The following is a 19,171-nucleotide window of genomic DNA, read 5'->3' on the forward strand; positions in this document are numbered from 1 at the left end:
CCTGTTTATGTAACACTTTAAAAATCAGCAAAAGGGTTATATAAATAAAATTTATTATGAAACAAAAGGCAAAAAACTATTATGTGCATAGTTTAGTCCTATTCAGTGTCTACTCGGCGCTTCTTGGCTTGTCTCTTGTATTCATTAAATGGAGCATCTCTTGTCACTGTCCAGCAATAGTCTGCAAGCATTGATGGGCTCCATTTACCCTGATAGCGTTTCTCCATTGTTGCAACGTCCTGGTGAAATGGCTCGCCGTGCTCGTCGCTCACTGCTCCGCAGTTCGGTGGAAAAAAATCTAGATGAGAGTGCAAAAAATGTATCTTTAGTGACATGTTGCAACCAAGGCTTTTGTATGCCTTGAGGAGGTTTTCCACCAACAACCTGTAGTTGTCTGCCTTGTTGTTTCCGAGAAAATTTATTGCCACTAACTGGAAGGCTTTCCATGCCGTCTTTTCCTTGCCACGCAGTGCATGGTCAAATGCATCATCTCGAAGAAGTTCACGAATTTGAGGACCAACAAAGACACCTTCCTTTACCTTAGTTTCACTTAACCTTGGAAATTTTCCACGGAGGTACTTGAAAGCTGCTTGTGTTTTGTCAATGGCCTTGACAAAGTTCTTCATCAGACCCAGCTTGATGTGTAAGGGTGGTAACAAAATCTTCCTTGATTCAACAAGTGGTGGATGCTGAACACTTTTCCTCCCAGGCTCCAATGACTGTCGGAGTGGCCAATCTTTCTTGATGTAGTGGGAATCTCTTGCACGATTATCCCATTCGCAGAGAAAACAGCAGTATTTTGTGTATCCAGTCTGCAGACCAAGCAAGAGAGCAACAACCTTCAAATCGCCACAAAGCTGCCACTGATGTTAGTCATAGTTTATGCACCTCAAAAGTTGTTTCATGTTGTCATGGGTTTCCTTCATATGGACTGCATGACCAACTGGAATTGATGGCAAAACATTGCCATTATGCAGTAAAACAGCTTTAAGACTCGTCTTCGATGAATCAATGAACAGTCTCCACTCATCTGGATCGTGAACGATGTTGAGGGCTGCCATCACACCATCGATGTTGTTGCAGGCTACAAGATCACCTTCCATGAAGAAGAATGGGACAAGATCCTTTTGATGGTCACGGAACATGGAAACCCTAACATCACCTGCCAGCAGATTCCACTGCTGTAGTCTGGAGCCCAACAGCTGTGCCTTACTCTTGGGTAGTTCCAAATCCCTGACAAGGTCATTCAGTTCACCTTGTGTTATGAGGTGTGGTTCAGAGCAGGAGGATGGGAGAAAATGTCCTGTGACATTGATGGTTCAGGACCAGAAGTTTCATCCTCTTCTTCTTCCTCGTCTGACTCAAGTGAGAATGATTCTGGTGCATCAGGAACCGGCAGTCCTTCTCCGTGGGGTACTGGGCGTATAGCTGATGGAATGTTTGGATAATGCACAGTCCACTTTTTCTTCTTTGACACACCTTTCCCAACTGGAGGCACCATGCAGAAGTAACAATTGCTGGTATGATCTGTTGGCTCTCTCCAAATCATTGGCACTGCAAAAGGCATAGATTTCCTTTTCCTGTTCAACCACTGGCGAAGATTTGTTGCACAAGTGTTGCAGCATATGTGTGGGGCCCACCTCTTGTCCTGATCTCCAATTTTGCAGCCAAAATAAAGGTGATAGGCTTTCTTAACCATAGTGGTTATACAGCGCTTTTGTGATGCAAAAGTCACTTCACCACAAACATAGCAAAAGTCACTTCACCACAAACATAGCAAAAGTTATCTGCACTGTTCACACAAGTACGAGGCATCTCTGTTCACTTTGGCTAAACAGAAATGTGTCCCTTTGCAAAATCAAACACTGACAAATAAGAGAGCACGACACTGTATGATTTCTAGAGCTGATATAGGGCAATTTGTTCAGCAGAGTGATGTAAGCTTCGTTATGATTGCATCATCCATGACTTCTAGGAATAACATGATGCAATTCATATCGTGTATGATGCAATACCAGCTTCAGATTGCATCATTCATTGTTTTGCCTAAAAAGCAAGTACTGTCCAAACCCAGTCATAGATTTATTCATAGATCCAGTCAAAGATGTATTTTAGTCATTTCTGGTTTAAATTGAGATCCCTTCCCTTTATAACTCACTTATCCTCCGCCATTCCCAAGTCAAGGGTCGTATATACTGACCCAATAGCATATCTTGAAAACTAGAGCCAATCAACAATTTTAAGCATCATTTTTGTTCTCAGTGACCCAGAATTAGTAAAGTTTGACTACATTTATTTCAGAAGCATTTTGGCTGTAGAGCAGTGTTATTTATGAAAGTCTCCAGGTTGGAGAGCTCTTTCTTGATGTTTATCTGTTTGCTGTATAGGATGCTGATCAGGTGGTTCCTCAGTTTCTTTGATAGTGTATGGCATAATCTCTCACTGTGGTCTGTGCAGTATGTAGATAGCAATGGATTTTTCACCTTCAGTCCATTTGGTATGATGTCCATCCGTTTGCATTTGGAAAGAAAGATGATATCTGTCTGTATTTGTGCAAGTTTCTTCATGAGGTTGATAGATTTCCATTCCATACGGCTAAATGCAGTGCCTTGCATGGTGTCAAGTATCAGAGGGGTAGCCGTGTTAGTCTGAATCTGTAAAAAGCAACAGAGGGTCCTGTGGCACCTTTAAGACTATATCAGGAATGGCAATATACAAAAACCTGTAGGAGAACACTTCAACCTCCCTGGCCACACAATAGCAGATGTTAAGGTAGCCATCTTACAGCAAAAAAACTTCAGGACCAGACTCCAAAGAGAAACTGCTGAGCTCCAGTTCATTTGCAAATTTGACACCATCAGATCAGGATTAAACAAAGACTGTGAATGGCTATCCAACTACAGAAGCAGTTTCTCCTCCCTTGGTGTTCACACCTCTACTGCTAGCAGAGCACCTCACCCTCCCTGATTGAACTAACCTCGTTATCTCCATACTGATTTATACCTGCCTCTGGAGATTTCCATTACTTGCATCTGAAGAAGTGAGGTTCTTACCCACGAAAGCTTTTGCTCCCAATACTTCTGTTAGTCTTAAAGGTGCCACAGGACCCTCTGTTGCTTTTTACAGATTCAGACTAACACGGCTACCCCTCTGATACCATTCTATTCAAAATCATCATTACACTTAGAAAACTTCTGCCAGAGTAACCAGTGCTGTTACTCCAGTTTTACACTGTTGTAATTCCAGTGAAGTCCATGAAGTTGGACTGATGTACAACTGGAGTAACACAGTGATGAATTGGGCCCCTATTCTTTAGGCATTGGAGAAAATATAGATGCTATTTTAGTCATGTTTGTGTATGTGTTTTTAAGAAGGTATATAAGAAGATCAGACAGCAGAGAAGCACTAACCAATTAGGCAGGTGTTTGGAGAACTAAAATTTTATGAATAGGAAAGAAGACACAGGGGGAATAGCTGTTCATTTCTGAGAGAACCATATTCCACCCTCCTTCCATGATGGAACTCTCAATGAAGTTAATAAGAGAACTGCATAAAATCGTAAGATTTGGCCCTAAGCATGTAAACTTCTACTTATACCTGAATGGGTAGCAATAACTTGTAACTTAATTATGGGCTTGTATTTTTTTTTAGTTTTTTTTAAATGAGCGTGGTCATGTGCTAACCTTGCAGTCCCTTTACAACATACCATGTCCTATTTTACAGTTACACACACATTTGCCAATCCCTATTAAAAGATTATTAGTTATTTAGTGGAAAAGAGCTTTGACCAACTCTAGGAAATAGCTTCACAGAAATTCTGCAAATTTATGTTTGTCAAATAATTCATGGGAAATACTCCCATAAAATGCCAATTATTTTGTTCGTGGATAAAGCTTACAGTTCTATTGCCTACTTTAAAAGTCAGTTACGATTTACTCCCAATTTTTAATTCCCCTAGGACAATGACATTGTCTTCTCCTTAAAGATTAAGGTTCAATTTGACCTCATATTTTGTGAAAAGGACTTTAAAATGTTACAGTCTTGATATCCTTACAGCTCTAAATTTACTGATAAATATCCACTGGGATATGCAACTCAGTCTGAATGCTAGTTATGATAATAAAGTGCTCCTTCTTCTCTGCTTGCAGTTGCAAGAATAGCAGGTGGTCATTGTTTACCGTGCTAAAACAAGCCACTACATCTGAGACAGCTCATTTTGGACCAACGCTGAATGCCATGCTTGAGTGATTCTACTCCTAACAAAGCAGCCAAGACTCTCATTCCCATTGTTTCATTTGAATGAGAATTAGCTGCTGCTGCTTGCATGGTCAGGACCTGCTAGTATAAAATGGTTCTGCAGACATGTTTATTGAAGGCTAGCTGCCATAGAATATGGGGAATGATCTCTTAATGGGCCCACGCTTTTCACAATCAACTTTACCAGTGAGAGTGAAAGTCAAGCGGAGGCAGCAATGAATGGGCAGCCTTACTATCTATACTTCTCTAGTAATATGCATTGCAGAAACTGTAGGCCCATATATTTTCATTAGGGTAAGGGAATGCAACTGCTCAGTGTGATGTCAGTGAAATTGACAGGAGACCGTGCTCAAACAGCACAATCACAATGTAAACTACTATGATTACTACCAAAATCTTGGACAAAAGGGTAAAGCAAAATGAGATCTGAAACACGCTATTCTTATAGGTAACAAATTCCCCTTCATGCAGTTTAAAAATGTTTTCTTCAACGACTAATACCTTTTTCATGATGCAGGTCCTGCTTTGTAAACCAAGACACATGCACCCTAGAACATCTAGGCCTAGTTTTCTAATAATGGAGTCTAGAGAATCTCACTTCAAATACACAGCATGTCAGAGCTCTTTAAAAATGATTCATATGAGTCCTGTTATAAGCATTAGGGCCAAACTGCTCTAATCAATCCAGAGCACATTGAAAGCTACAGGAACCAAAGTGCCTGCTTCTAACAGCTATGCCATCAAAGAAATCTATGCTATTTTCCCTCCCACCCACAGCATCAACTATCCACTTTTTAAATCTGGGCAATTGATTTTCATTTTTTCCCAGCTAAAGATTGCTAGTGAGAATAAGAAGTTAGAGATGGAAAAGATCTAAGTGTTATTATATTATAATTATTATTAGTAGGTTATCTAGTCCATCTCTGCAAGTACATTCTTGGTGCCTAAGACAAAATGCCTTGAGGAGCTCGCACTTGGAGTCATATATCTGTGCCTTGCCCCTAACTACACGCTTTGGCTTTAAGCCACAATTTAGTTCTTACTATTCAGGGCCAAATATTGTATCTGGACAACATAATGTATCTCTGATGACACTGTTTAATTAGGGATGGTCAAGCCAGAGCTTTCCTCCCCAAAGTGGAACCAAACCAAACTCAATCTGTTTTTGAGAATTGAGCCCATTCAATTAATTTTGTGATTAACCTTTTAATTTCCACATACTTTTGTCCTTCCTGATTTCAGCTGCAACCAAAAGTGGAAATACTGAAATAATTCAAGAGAGGCTTGTTTTTGGGGGGATTTCTAGCTTGTTTGAAACCTAGTAACACTAGGAAACCTGAAACAAAATCTGATTTTGTGAGATTTCCAGCTCAATTTTCAGACTAAAGGTTGAGATCATTCGAATTAACTAACATCTGAACTTTGGGCTTCTTATCCAAACTTCAACCGAGCCTCCAAACCTTTAGACCTTGCTCATCATCAGTCTACACAGAAATTTGTTCTACACCAAACAGTGAACATGCCACTAGATGATTTTTTTTTAATTATTATTGGGGTTTTTTGCACATGTCCTCAGTATTGAATTATCTCTGACTGTTTGTTGTCATTTAAGAAAGACACTGAACACTTAGAAAACCTGCCTTTTATCAGTGGAAGAACATTGCCATCTTATCACTCAAAGATAGCACACATGCAAACACTTTATCTATGCTTTTGTTCCTCTAGATTGTCTGGTTGCCTGTTTATGGCTCCCAGACCATTTTACCAGCAGCAGGCCTTCTGTCTGTTTCCCCATTTGTCAAATGGGGACTAATACTTACCTCTTTTGTGAAGTGCTATGAGATCTACTGATGAAAAACACTATATAAGAGCTAGGTACTATTATTCTTAGCTCAGAAATATGAATCCAAAGTGGTGACTGGTACAAAGAGACACTGACTTATTACTCCTCTAACTTTGAAATCCCTCCATTGGTTTACAGTTAAATCCTGTATTAATGTTAAAAGTTTTTCTGATAATTTAAAAACCCAGAAACTTTCTTGGGCTTTTATATGTTTCAGAACTATTGGTGCAATAAACTCCATTTCTCCCTCTATGATATGCTGACTCATTCATTTCCTCTTACCAGTGAAGATAAGAGGAGGACTGCTGGGCTAGAGCTTTTACTGTTCTTGCCCTATGCATCTGGCACTCCTTCCTTTCGAGATTAAACTGATTCAAGCTGGGGAGCTTTTTTAAGTAATAAACTAAAACCTTTTTGCTTGATAAAGCATTTGATTACTGAAACATCAGGATTAGATATAAACTGAAAGTATTGTAACAGCTTTTTAAAAACATATATATTCTTTTTTATTCACCCTTGAGAGAATACAAAACTCATTTTTAGCTCCAGAACACATATTCTGCCAACTTCTTTGATCTTCTCTATTCTCCCACTGAAGAGTTTTGCTTTCCTAATTATAGGCAGTTGAGGCAGTTTCGCCTTGCACAAGTCTTTGTAATAACTTAAGCATTCATCAGTGATTGAACTTTCAACAGCATAGTTTTTTGAGTAGTTTAACCTTGTCTACAGATTAACAGGTGTTCACATTTTAAAAAAAAATTCTCACTTTGAAGAGCTTTTCTGACATGTGTGGTGGGGATGGAGACCTTCTGCTAAGACGCTAGGCATTTCTACAAATGAGGGCAGATAATGGGATAGCTCACAGCAGAGGTGACTGTGTGGCCGGCGAGTGGCATGTACTGGGGAAGCATAAGCATGAAGGGAGCACTGATCTACCAACTTTGGAAGAGGCAGGAGAAGACTAGAAAGGTGGCTAGGACCTAGTTTGCCCATGAAGCTTGTGAAAGAGGCCCCTAAAATAGTGGAGCTGTGCCAAGAGAAGGATCTGACCTTCAGGATTTCCTGTCTGGTTGTTTTTTGCTGATATTTTTCTAACACATGCCCCAACCACATGGTGCACAATGTGCGTAAATACTAATAAAATTACATTATAAATAAAAGGGTGCCTAAGTTGAAAACACTGAGCTCCCTATGGAAAACTCCAGCAGTAACCATCCCTCTATTAATGATCAATCCATAAAAAAAAACCATCAGACCCTAACACTATTGTTAAGAATGTAAGAGTAACTTGTGCATAGGTCTGTATAAAATTTCTATATGATTGGTTAATCATAACTTTAATTGTAACTTTAATAAAACTTGTAAAACAAATAAACCTTGTACTTGTAAATGTATGTGTGGTCACTACCCTTGGTCTTTATGTGTTCCTAAAACCTTTAAATCTAAAGCAAGTGGCCAAAGTAACTTTCACTCTGTTAAGCTTAAAACTGTAGCAACCAAATCTGAACCCCCTGGTGGTGTAATACCACATTACAAAAATCACTTTAAATAAAATAAAAGGCTACAATTCTTTGTATGAGGCTGGAATTAGAATTTGTTGTTAAATTGAGGCTGATGTTGTTACACCCTTTGAATTTAGTCTCTGGGCTGAGACTTGAGGTTGGGGAATTGAACATTCATGGACTGATCATCATCTCCTGTAGTCTGAGAGTGGGTCATGCCTCTGTTATCAGTGCAGGGCATCTGTTTTGATGGCCTGCTGAGACTGATGGAACTGGAGTTTATCTAAAGGGCTCTGAGGGAGAGAATCATTCCTCCCTTAGACCACTAATGATGAGTTTGTCATTTTATAACAATTTTTTGTCCTCCACCATCAACAGGTTGACCCCAAGGCATCCTCTTCAATGATTTTGTCCTTATAGATCACCTTGGTTGACAGATGATCTGCAACAGAAGTGAGAGGGTAGGAAGCTAGAGAATTTGTTGTAGAATTCTGAGGCAGAAGTGCACTGATTGCATCATAAAAATTCTTATACCACTGCTGTGTGGGAGACAAAGAAGAGATTTCTTGCCTGCAGCATAGTAACCACCAAATCTCAGTATTTGTTTTGGGTGATGGATAGAGGACTGCCAAAATGTCTGGGAGGGCAGGGACATGATAACAGTCTTCAAGTACATAAAAAGTTGTTATAAAGAGAAGGGTGGTAAATTGTTCTCCTTAACCACTGAGGACAGGACAAGAAGTAATGGGCTTAAATTACAGAAGAGAGATTTAGGTTAGATGTTAGGAAAAACTTCCTAACTGTAAAGGTAGTTAAGCACTGGAGCAGGAGGTTATTGAATCTCCATCGTTGGAGGTTTTTAGGAACTGGTTAAGCAAACACCTGATGGAATAGATAATACTTAGTCCTGCATCAGTGCAGGGGATGGACTAGATGACCTATCGAGGTCCCTTCCAGTCCTACATTTCTATGATTCTATGATAGCTGGGGGTAAATCTTGGCTTTCTCCACTCTATGGCTGATTTGAGTTCCTCCCCTTGTGAGAAAATTATTAACTATTTTGCAGATGAAAATCACTTGAATTCAGACCAAACTTGTCTGAATGTGTGTATCTTGATGGTAAAAAATGTTGTATCATCTCTTCCTTAGTTTCATTCCTTTAATGCTGACTGTAGCACTGAAAGAGTGGAGGGAACTTTGAGTCAGATCTTGTGCTCTGGATCCATGACTTTCCTAGCTAGTGAATTCTAGCAGTGAGATGCTGAGGATATGGATGGTAAATGGATAGTCAACACTTCTCTTAAAGAGGACAGGCTGCCAGCTTCTCTTAAAGCCTCATTGATCTGGCTCAAAAAACAGTTAGTTGACATTGACAATCTGGGTAATTATTGGCCTGTGTCGACTCTTCCTTTTGTGATGAAGGTTACTGAAAAGGTTGTGGTAAGACAACTATTACAGTATATAGATGCCTCAGGTTTCCTGGACCCTTTATCAATGTGGGTGCACTACAAAGACTGCTCCTGTTTTGTTGACTGATCTGCTAATAGTGAGGGATGAAGATGAAGAATCCTTATCCATGATGATATTATTAGATCTATCAGCTGCCTTTGATAATGTTCATCATGAAGCACTGTTGACATACCTACAGACCTGAGTGGGAGTGGGCTGGGCTGCTCTCATGTGGCTTCATTCTTTATCCTTGGAAAAGATCCAGGGAGTAGTGTGGGGCAATGACTCCTCTTCCCTTTAAGTTCTCTCATATGGAGGTCAGAAGAGTTTCATCTTGCTCTCCTTCCTCTTGTTCAACATACATATGATGATGTTACAGGTTCTAATAAGAAAGCATGGACTACTGTGTCTTCAGTATGTGGATGAAATCTAGCTTTCTGTTTCTGTCGCTTTTGACTCAGATGGCAGTTAAGCGCCTTTCCCAGTGTCTGGTTGGGATTGGTGCATGGGCATGTGCAAATTGACTGAGGCTCCATCCAGCTAAAATCAGAGAAAATAGAGATCATGGTGAGGAATATATTTGCTTCTTTGATTAAGGGTGTTTGTCAGCCATTTGCTCTTCATTTTCACAAATTAGGAGTCTGGTTAGATTCCCAATTATTGGTGGACAATCAAGTTTCAGGAGTAGTCAGGATGACTTTAATTTTCATCCAGCTAGGACATTGCAACCTTTACTCACAGATGTAGACCTCACTATTGTGATTCATACCTGCAGTATGCCTTACTTAGGGCTATGTCTTAAGTGTATGCAGATAATGACGTTGGTACAGAATACAGCAGCCCCCTTTTTAGGTGGAATAATCTTGATGCAAGTATGCCATGGTGTTACCGGAAGTATTGAGTTTGTGTATTGAGTCTGTGTCTTTTAGTTGCTGCACCGCTTCATTCTTTTACTGTATTGCTTTTATTATATTAATCAATTATATTAAACCGCGTGGCTCCTGGAAGCAGGCATGTTCTCCCTTCAGCTCCTATGTGTAGGGGCAGCCAGAGGGCTCCGCACACTGCCCCTGCCTCAAGTGCTGCCCCCGCAGCTCCCATTGGCAGGGAACTGCAGCCAATGGGAACTGCAGGGGCGGCGCCTGCGGACAGGGCAGCACACAGAGCCTTCTGGCCGCGCCTCCACTCAGGAGCCAGAGGAGGGACATGCAGCTGCTTCTGGAAGCTACTTGAGGTAAGCGCCGCCCGGAGCCTGCACCCCTGACCCCCTCCCACTCCCCAACCTCCTGTCCCAGCCCTGATCCCCCTCCTGCCCTTCAAACCCCTCAGTCCTAGCCCAGAGCACCCTCCTGCACCCCTAACCCCTCATCCCCAGCCCCAACCTAGAGCCCACACCCCTCCAGTCGGAGCACCCAGAAATGATGCAATACTGTCTCCTGATTGCATCATCCCTATACATTCCTATTGGCTCCTATGTATTCCTATGGGGTTTTTCAGCTGACTTGTGGGTGACCCCTAGAGCTTTCAATCAAAATTCCCTATCAGAAGTGGAATTTACCATTACATCACAGGAAGTGTAATTATTACATCAAAGGTAAGGACCCCATGTTCCTTAAAATGGAATCTGCCACTGGAAATGGAACTTTCCAATACATTACTAGTAATGGAGTCTTCCATTACATAGAATCATAGAAGAGTAGGGTTGGAAGACACCTCAGGAGGTCATCTATAATCCAACCCCCTGCTCCAAGCAGGACCAACCCCAACTAAATCATCCCAGCCAGCGCTTTGTCAAGCCGGGCCTTAAAAACCTCTAAGGATAGAGATCAGAGTAGCAGCCGTGTTAGTCTGTATCCGCAAAAAGAACAGGAGTAGCCCACGAAAGCTTATACTCTAATAAATTTGTTAGTCTCTAAGGTGCCACAAGTACTCCTGTTCTTTTTAAGGATAGAGATTCCACCATCTCCCTAGGTAACCCATTCCAGTGCTTCACCACCCTCCTAATGAAATAGTTTTTCCTAATACCCAACCTAGACTTCCCCCATGTAACTTGAGACCATTGCTCCCCGTTATGTCATCTGCCACCACTGAGAACAGCCGAGCTCCATCCTCTTTGGATCCCCCCTTCAGGTAGTTGAAGGCTGCTATCAAATCCCCCCTCGCTCTTCTCTTCTGCAGACTAAATTAGCCCAGTTCCCTCAGCCTCTCCTCATAAGTCATGTGCCAGCCCCCTAATCATTTTCATTGCCCTCCGCTGGACTTTTTCCAATTTGTCCACATCCTTTCTGTAGTGGGGGGGCCCAAAACTGGATACAGTACTCCAGATGTGGCCGCACCAGTGCCGAATAGAGGGGAGTAATCACTTTCCTCGATCTGCTGGCAATGCTCCTACTGATGCAGCCCAATATGCCGTTAGCCTTCTTGGCAACAAGGGCACACTGTTGACTCATATCCAGCTTCTTGTCCACTGTAATCCCCAGGTCCTTTTCTGCCGAACTGCCACTTAGCCAGTCGATCCCCAGCCTGTAGCAGTGCATGGGGTTCTTCCATCCTAAGTGCAGGACTCTGCACTTGTCCTTGTTGAACCTCATCAGATTTCATTTGGCCCAATCCTTCAATTTGTCTAGGTTACTCTGGATCCTATCCCTACCCCCCAGTGTATCTACCTCTCCCCCCAGCTTAGTGTCATCCACAAACTTGCTGAGAGTGCAATCCATCCTATCATCCAGGTCATTGATAAAGATGTTGAACAAAACCGGCCCCAGGACCGACCCCTGGGGCACTCCGCTTGACACTGACAGCCAACTAGACATTGAGCCATTGATCACTACCCGTTGAGCCTGACGATCTAGCCAGCTTTCTATCCACCTTATAGACCATTCATACAATCCATATTTCTTTAACTTGCTGGCAAGAATACTGTGGGAGACCGTATCAAAAGCTTTGCTAAAGTCTAGGTATATCACTTCCACCGCTTTCCCCATATCCACAGAGCCAGTTATCTCATCATAGAAGGCAATCAGGTTGGTCAGGCATGACTTGCCCTTGGTGAATCCTTGTTGACTGTTCCTGATTACCTTCCTCTCCTCCAAGTGCTTCAAAATGGATTCTTTGAGGACCTGCTCCATGATTTTTCCAAAGACTGAGGTGAGGCTGACTGGTCTATAGTTCCTGGATTCTCCTTCTTCCCTTTTTTAAAGATGGGCACTATATTTGCCTTTTTCTAATCATCCGGGGCCTCCCCCAATCACCACGAGTTTTCAAAGATAATGGCCAATGGCTCTGCAATCACATCAGCCAACTCCCTCAGAACCCTCGGATGCACTGAATCCAGGCCCATGGACTTGTGTATGTCAAGCTTTTCTAAATAGTCCTTAACCTGTTCTTTCACCACAGCAGGCTGCTCACCTCCTCCCCATATTGTGCTGCCCACTGTAGCAGTCTGGGAGCTGACCTTGTCTGTGAAGATCGAGGCAAAAAAAGCATTAAGTACTTCAGCTTTTTCCACATCATCTGTCACTAGGTTGTCTCCCCCATTCAGTAAGGCTCCCACACTTTCCCTGACCTTCTTGTTGCTAATATACCTGTAGAAACCTTTCTTGTTACCCTTCACATCCCTTGCTAGCTGCAACTCCAATTGTGCTTTGGCCTTCCTGATTACAACCCTGCATGCTCGAGCAATAGTTTTATACACCTCCCTAGTCATCTGTCCAAGTTTCCATTTCTTGTAAGCTTCCTTTTTGTGTTTAAGCTCACCGAAGATTTCTCTGTTAGGCCAAGGTGTTCGCCTGCCATATTTGCTATTCTTTCTGCACATTGGGATGGTTTGTTCCTGCACCCTCAGTAAGGCTTCTTTAAAATACAGCCAGCTCTCCTGGATGCCTTTCCCCCTCATATTAGCCTTCCACGGGATCCTGCCCATCACCCTATAGCCGCCATTACTGGATTTTCTAATTTAAACTACTATTAATTTCTATCTAATTAAAGCCTTATTTTTAAAACGAATTACTAGTCTAAGCTTCCCAAAAGGTCCTGACACTACCAGCACCCTTTTTATACCCAATTACACAAATGATAATTTTTCCGATTTTTAAACCCCCTCCCAAGGTTTTCTGCAAACCTTCATTTAAGGTGATTCGAACAACTGAGACAAAATTTCTCACTACAATGGGTGCTTTGTGATCTGACTGCCTACGGAATTTCTGGGTTGGTTTAGACTTATGAAGTACTAGATGGCCTGGGACCTCCTCATGCCATACTGCTGCAGTTGAAATCTGTGGATATGCTCAAGTTGGAGCTCCCCACTTAAAATAAAAGAGAGGTTGCTGCTGATAGACCATTGTTTGTGAGGGCCCCTGGACTTTTGAGCTCACTTTACCGTCTCTCACTGCCCCCCCCCCCGCCTTGATCTAAGAAAGTATGGCTTTCTTGACCTTAAGGGAATGATGCACAGCCCATTGTTTTATGGGACTTTTGAGGAATGAGCAACAACATTGAAATTCAGTTTTGTGTGTCTTGGAAAGGCGAATCTGCTTGGATTCAAACCTGTGGCTCTAGGAACTCTGAGTATTTCAATCCTAAGGCTTAGACCAATCACAGTAAACAGGGTATAAAATAAAATGGACGCAGTCACTTAGTTTTTCAGATAAAAAGAGGTTCAAGGTTATCAGGAGAGACAGTGGAAATTAGGAGTTTGTTATTGTTTGAATAACATATCATGAATCAAGGACACAAACTGCTAACAAATAAATATCTGTTGCTGGGAACAGCAAAAAGGTGAGGACATACAATGCTAGAGATCTTTTAACAAAACCTGGTAGTTAATACCATTTTGTTTGATGTTTTCAGTTTCCCCTTTGAGATGGTAGCAGGAACATTATTTCATATATATCCATTTTTCAGGCTTTTTCTTGTTTTGTGTGTGTGTGTGTGTGTGTGTATAATATATATATACTTAATGGAAAAGAAGAAAAAGCTTGACAAATGGATATACATGAAATAATGTTCCTGCTACCATCTCAAAGGGAAAGCTAATACCATTTTATTTGATGTTTTCAACTACCAGGTCTTGATAAAAGGCCATTTTTCATTTTATTTATATATATATAGCCTCTTTTTTTAACCTGGATGTCTGTCTACAGAGGTTTTTAGTGCCAAGACAATTGGCACTGGAAGACATGTCTAGCATTGGAGTCAGGGGCAATGGTGCTAAGTGAAGAGTAGGTGCCACAGTGGGCATTTCCTGCATCATCACCAAGACTATTGAGGCCTTTATAGATGGTGCAGGTGTAGTCTTCAGTGCTACTTTATTTTATTAACTGGTATTCACAGTGTTGGGTGAGGGATTTGCTCCTAGGTTAGCCTGTGACAGAAGGCAATGCTGAAGTCAGAGCAGCAAAATGAGTCCTTGGTCCCACATCAGAGGACCTCAGCACAGAGTTGGTCTCAGTACACTCAAAGGGCATGCTGAGTCTCATGCTACAAGCACTGAGGAACCAGATGAGCCTGGAGCCTCAAGAATTTCTCCCTTCTAGCACAGGAGTGAAGGCACAACTGACTGGGCCCTGGGTTACCCAGACATAAAAGTCCCAGGATGTAGGCATAGGTCTCTTGGATGATTGCTGGGCAAGTGGTGCACCTCTTGAAGCTCTGTAGAGCTGGGGGCTGCTCAACCTAGTCCAGTGAGGGGCTGACGGCTTCCAATGAGTGGAGGCTATCTACACTAAATTATCCTATATTACTCTAAACTATTTACAGGAAACTATTAAGCTAGACTAAGGGAAGTTCCGGCCTCAGGACACAAAGGAGATTTCTATTCACTCTCTGTGGCAGTGGTGAAGGAACTGAGGTTGTTGGGGGGAGGGGTACTTCCTTGTATAGAATAGAATGATGACATTACTCATGCATGAGATGTCTCATGCATCCCCCCCACTCCCTAAATGAACACAATTTTTCAAGGCAGTTCTGCAGCTCGATATTAGGGCCACCATATGCCACAAATGGGAATGCACAGGGGCCCTCAGAGAAGAAAAGAAAGTCACAGTGACCCTTGCTTGCTACCCACACAACTTGCTATAAATTGAAGACTGACGAATTGTGTGAGCTAGATACATGCGTTCAATTTACCTCAGTCTAACTTCCTACCAATTGCAAGCTACAAGACTGAAACACATATTTCACAGGTCTTATGAAATCTATTGTGATCTATCATTTCACCATCTGCTGAACAGTAACAGGTCTCTCCCAGGCAGGTGTGGCTCCAGCTGGAGAAAGTAAAGAACTGGGGACTCCTGAGTTTACTATTCATTGGCACATCTTTTCTCCTGCTCTGGGGAAAGACTGGGAAGCGGAGAAAGAGAAACACTACTTTTCTAAAGACAGCATTGGGACATTATAATCAGGAGCGGATTTACTGTGAAACAAACCGTGTGGTGGCATGGGGCCCCCAATGACAGGGGGCTCCCCAAAATGCAGGACAAATATCTGACAGCCTGCCCCCAAGTCCAGGCCAGCAGCTCAGCAAGGCCCAGGCAGACAGTCTACCTGCATGCCCTGGCCGGTGACCAGACGCTGCTCCCAGAAGTGTGCGCCCCTGGTGGGGCAGGGAGGTGGCTCCTCACGCTGCCCCAGCCCCACGCAGAGCACAGACCCACTGCCCCCCTCCTCCCAATGGGCGAGCAGAGATGTGCCAGCAGCAGCATAGCTAAGGCGGCTCCCTGCCCACTCTGCCTCCTGCCCTCTGTGCCACTTCGCTCCCAGAAGCAACCGGCATGTCCCTGGGGGGAGGGGGCGGTCTCCGCGCACTGCCCCTGCCCCGAGTGCCGACTCTGCAGCTCCCATTGGCCAGGAACTGCAGCAAATGGGAGCTGTGGGGGCGGCACCAGCAGCGCGTGGAGAACCCCTGCCCCACCCCCCACTTGGGAACTGTTGCTGGAGGGGTGTGTGTGCTGGTCGCTTTGGGAGCTGCACTGTCCGAGGTAAGCACCTCCCCCCTGCCCTCCGCCTGCACCCCAACTCTCTTCCCCAGCCCAGAGCCTGCACCCCGCACCCAAACTTCCTCCCAGAGGCCTCACCCCTTCCCACACCCAACCCCCCTGCCCCAGCCCAGAGCCCGCACCCAAACTTCCTCCCAGAGCCCACACCCCTCACCCCTCCTCCAACCCCCCAACCCTCTGCCCCAGTCCAGTTCCCGCACCCAGCACCCAAACTTCCTCCCAGAGCCCACACCCCGCACCCCTTCCTGCCCCAATCACTTTATTTTTATTTACTTCCCATTACTTATAATATCGGAGGAGGATGAAGAAAAAAAGAACGAAACACGCAGGGGAGATAAGAGAGACTGTTCTTTTTCTTGGCTGGGCCCCCAGGGGGCACCCCGAAAATGAAGCTGTGCACAGGGCCCCACTAACTCTAAATCCGCCACTGATTATAATTATAATGTGATCTTTTGCCAGACATTCAAATTCTAGAAAGTGAGCCTCTCAAGGTTCACTTGGAAAAGTTTGCTAACGCTTTGCTATTTTCCTGTTAGGTTCAAGGGGGGGAAAGCAGGCCTGAAAGCTGCCAATAGTTCTTTATTAGAATCAGCTGTTTTAGCTGAGATTGAGCCTAGTCATAGAGACAAAAAAGAGACAGGAGAGACTTTGAAAGGGCAGATAAAAAATACCATATTGCAAGATTTTTTTCCTCCTGGTGATTCGACTTTAATTAGACTCTCGCTAGGCTCATGAGTGGGGATAATTTTTTCTTGGCAGGGGGGTGGGAGGGGAGAGAAAAGGAAAAGAAAGAGATTGTATGCTATGTGGGGTTTTGGTTTACAAGTTATTTTTGCCAAGATAGCCTCAAGAGACACAACACCTCATTTTCACAAAGATCCCAGGAGACAACAGGTGCTTTCATATCTCTCCACATTTGTATCTGGCAAGCTAATAGAGCCAGTATCAACAAAACAGTACACTACTTAGCCTCTAAGTCAAATAACCTAGATTCTTTCCAGTCATGCTTCAGGCCAGATATGGCATGGAAACAGCCCTGGGAATGGCTAGGGACATCATTCAGCTGCAGTTTCACTTCAAGACATTCGTCCTGAACTTTAAAGGACTGATCTAATGGGAAAGACTCCTCTTGACTGCCATGAGCATTGAATTGTTGCATAAAGCCCTGCTTGGGCTAGGTCTGGTCTATCTCAGAAAATGCCTTGCCCTCCATGATCTACCACCATAGATGACTCTTGCCTCCTGATACTGGGGCGGGGGGAAGACACATGACCACCCCATGCAGCTCCACTGGGAGGAACTTCCCCCTGCAGGGGCTGGTGACACAGCCTTCTCACTGGAAGATCCTGGGCTATAAGATCTTCTACTAGGAGGAGGACTAACCTGAGGGCTTGTTTACAGTTAGTTTTGCACCAATGTAACTAAATTTGTAGAAAACAAAATTTATTTAAGTGAATACAAGCCCTAGGGAGGACCCAGTTATACCAGAATAAAGGTGTTCATATTGGCACAGTTTCGGTTACTGAAACAAGCTATCCAGATATAAATACCTTTACAAACAGAGCTATATAACTGCATCCACATTAGGGAGCTGTACTGATATAACTAAATCAGTGGTTTTTTTATTTAGTTAAGACAGAGTAGACCAGTCCTGTGTTTTTGTGAAAGATGAAGGTTCAGATTCATAGAATTTAAAGCCTGAAGGACCTCATCTAGTCTGACCCTCATGCATAACACGGGCCAAAGAATTTCCTCCAGTATTTCCTGCATCTAGTTCTTGTGGGTGAAGTAGAGCATATCTTTTAGAAAAACATCTCATCGTGACTTAAAGATTCCAAGAAATGATGAATTTACCACAGCTCATGGCCCGGTCCCAGTGGTGGATTTAGAGTTAGTGGGGCCCTGTGCACAGCTTCATTTTCATGCCCCTGCCCCGCCCCAGCCAAGACAAAGAACATTCTCTCTTATCTCCCCTTCCACCCCCGTTTTTCAATCTTTTCTTCTTCCTTCTCCTCCTGTATTATAAGTAATGGGAAGTAAATGAAAATAGAGTGAGATACCTTGATTGGTGCAGGATGGGGTGCGGGCTCTGGGAGGAAGTTTGGGTGTGGGATGCAGGCTCTGGGCTGGGGTAGGGGGTTGGGGTGCAGGAGGGAGGTGGGGGGGCAGTGCTTACCTTGCGTGGTGCAGCTCCCAAAGCGACCGGCACACACAACCCTCCCGCAGCGGCTCTTAGTTGGGGGGGGGGGCAGAGAGTCTCCGCACGTGGCTGTCTGCAGGCACCGCCCCTGCAGCTCCCATTGGCTGCAGTTCACAGCCATTGGGAGCTGCAGAGTCGGCGCTTGGGGCGGGGGCAGCGCGCGGAGACACACCCTCTCCCCCAGGGGCCGCAGGGACATGCCGGACGCATGCGGGAGTGAAGCGGCGTGGAGGGAGGGAGGTAGAGTGGGCAGGGAGCCACCTTAGCCCTGCTGTGCTGCTGCTGGCACGTCTCTGCGCACCCCTTGGGAGGAGGTGAGCAGTGGGTCTCTGTGCACTGCCCGGGGCAGGGCAGCACACGGCGCCACCTCCACCCCCACCAGGAGCATGCAGAGATGTGCCAGTAGCCATCCGGTTCCAGGAGTGTCATGTGGCCACTGGCCACGGCATGCAGGCAGCCTGCCTGCCTGAGCTCTGCTGCGCCGCTGCCCGGGGCTCGGGAGCAGGTTGTCAGATATTTGTCCTGCATTTTGCGGGCCCCCCTGTTGTTGGGGGCCCCATGCCACCGCACGGTTTGTTTCATGGTAAATCTGCTCCTGCCCGGTGCACATACAGTTTTGACACCATTATAACTATTTTGATTAGGGGTGTAACTTTTTTTACGTAAATAGTGCTTACAGCTGGCCAAAGCTTGGAATTTTTGATTCACTCCAAATTGTGACATTAATGAAATTTGTCTTCATTCTGAATTAGACCAAAACCTAAATATTTTCAAAACTTCTTGCAAAACAGAATTTCAAAAACATGTTGCTTTCTGGAGATTTTCATTTAGGAATTCCAACATTTTGTTTCCAAATTTATTTTACAGTTTTTAAAAAATAATTTATATTTTGTAACATCAGTAATACAACTAGTACCAAAATATC

The sequence above is a fragment of the Emys orbicularis genome, chromosome 2, assembly GCF_028017835.1.
Source record: "Emys orbicularis isolate rEmyOrb1 chromosome 2, rEmyOrb1.hap1, whole genome shotgun sequence".
Lineage (NCBI taxonomy): Eukaryota > Metazoa > Chordata > Testudines > Emydidae > Emys > Emys orbicularis.